This window comes from Tupaia chinensis, unplaced genomic scaffold (assembly GCF_000334495.1).
Source record: "Tupaia chinensis unplaced genomic scaffold, TupChi_1.0 Scaffold000170_1, whole genome shotgun sequence".
In the NCBI taxonomy this organism is placed as follows: Eukaryota; Metazoa; Chordata; class Mammalia; order Scandentia; family Tupaiidae; genus Tupaia; species Tupaia belangeri.
In genome coordinates this window covers 2,206,429-2,208,372 of record NW_006159645.1, presented here as the reverse complement: position 1 = coordinate 2,208,372, position 1,944 = coordinate 2,206,429, and positions in this window count along the sequence as shown.

Here is a 1,944-nt window from a genome sequence, read left to right as displayed (position 1 = left end):
ACAGACAGCAATAAGAGAACAAAAAACAACAAAGAATGTGACCAACTTAATGGTAGAGACAAGTCTGGAAATATCGATAATAACGTTGAACATCAATGGATTAAATTCTTCAATCAAGAGACACAGAGTGGCTGACTGGATTAAAAATCAGGAACTCTGCACCTACAAGAAACCCATTTCATGGATAAAGACATACATAGACTAAAAGTGAAGGACTGGAAAAAGGTATTCCATGTAAATGGAAACCAAAAAAGAGCAGTAGTCACTATACTGATTTTGGATAAAATAAGCTTTATGACAAAAACCATAAGAGGAGACAAAGAAGGGCATTACATAGTAGTAAAAGGGCTAATTTATCAAGAAGATATAATGCTTATAAATATCTATGCACCCAACTCAGGAGTACCCAAATACGTGAAGGAAAGACTGCTAGATTTAGAAGGAGAGCCAGACTGTGACACAATAATTGTTGGAGACTTCAACACCTTATTATCTCCTTTAGACAGGTCAACAAGACAAAAAAACAAGCAGAGATTCAGGACCTAAATGATACCATAAATCAGATGGACTTGATAGACATCTATAGAACTTTCCACCCAAAAAAACACAAGATATACATTTTCCTCAGCCCAGCATGGTACTTTCTCAAAGATTGACCACAAGATAGGGCACAAAACCAGCCTTTACAGACTCAAAGGCATAGAAACTATATCCAGGATCTTCTCCAACCACGATGGATTAAACTTGATATTAATCTCAGGAAAAACCCTTGAAAATACACAAATACATAAAAACTAAATGATCTACTTCTGAATGACTTCATGACTACTGAAGAGATTAAGACTAAAATAAAAGATTCATGGAAACAAATGATAATGAGTACACAAGTTTTCATAATTTATGGGACACTACAAAAGCAGTCATAAGAGGGAAGTTCATAGCAATTAGTGCACACAAGAAAAAGATGGAAAAGTGGCAAAAGGACAACCTAACATCATGCCTCAGGGAACTGGAAAAACAACAACAGAAAATTCCAAAATATGCCATGAGAAAAGAAATAATAAAGATTCAAGCAAAAATAAAAGTAGAAAATAAGTGAACTATATAGAAAATAAATGAAAGCAAAAGCTGGTTCTTTGAAAAGATAAGCAAGATTGACACACCATTAGCTAGACTAATTAAGAAGAAGAGAGAAAGAAACCAGATAAATTGAATTCGCAATGAATCAGACAACATAACAACAGACATAACAGAAATACAAAACATCATTAGAGGATACTATGAGCGACTATATGCCAACAAAGAAGAAAACCTGGATGAGATGGACAAATTCTTGAACACATATAATCTACCAAGATTGACTCAGGAGGACATCGAAAGTCTGAATAGACCTATAACAAGTAATGAAATTGAATCAGTAATAAATAACCTCTCAACAAAAAAAAGTCCAGGTCCTGATGGCTTCAGTGCTGAATTTTACAAAACTTCTGAAGAAGAGGTAACCTCCATTCTACTCACACTGTTTCTAGAGATCCAAAAGGAAGGAACTCTTCCAAATTCTTTCTATGAAGCCTCCATTACCCTCATTCCCAAAATGGATAAAGATACGACAAAAAAGAAAAACTATAGACCTATATCTCTGATGAATATAGATGCAAAATTTCTCAACAAGGTATTTTGTAACCAAATTCAACAGCATATAAAAAAGGTTATTCATCACAACCAGGTAGGCTTTATTACAAGGATGCAAGTGTGGTTCAACATACACAAAACCATAAATGTAGTACACCATATCAACAGAAAGAAAGATAAAAACCGTATGATCATTTCAATTGATATGGAAAAAGCATTTGACAGAATACAACATTCCTTTATGATTAAGACTCTCAGGAAAACTGGCATAAAAGGATCATTTCTCAGCATAATAAAAGCCATCTATGAAAA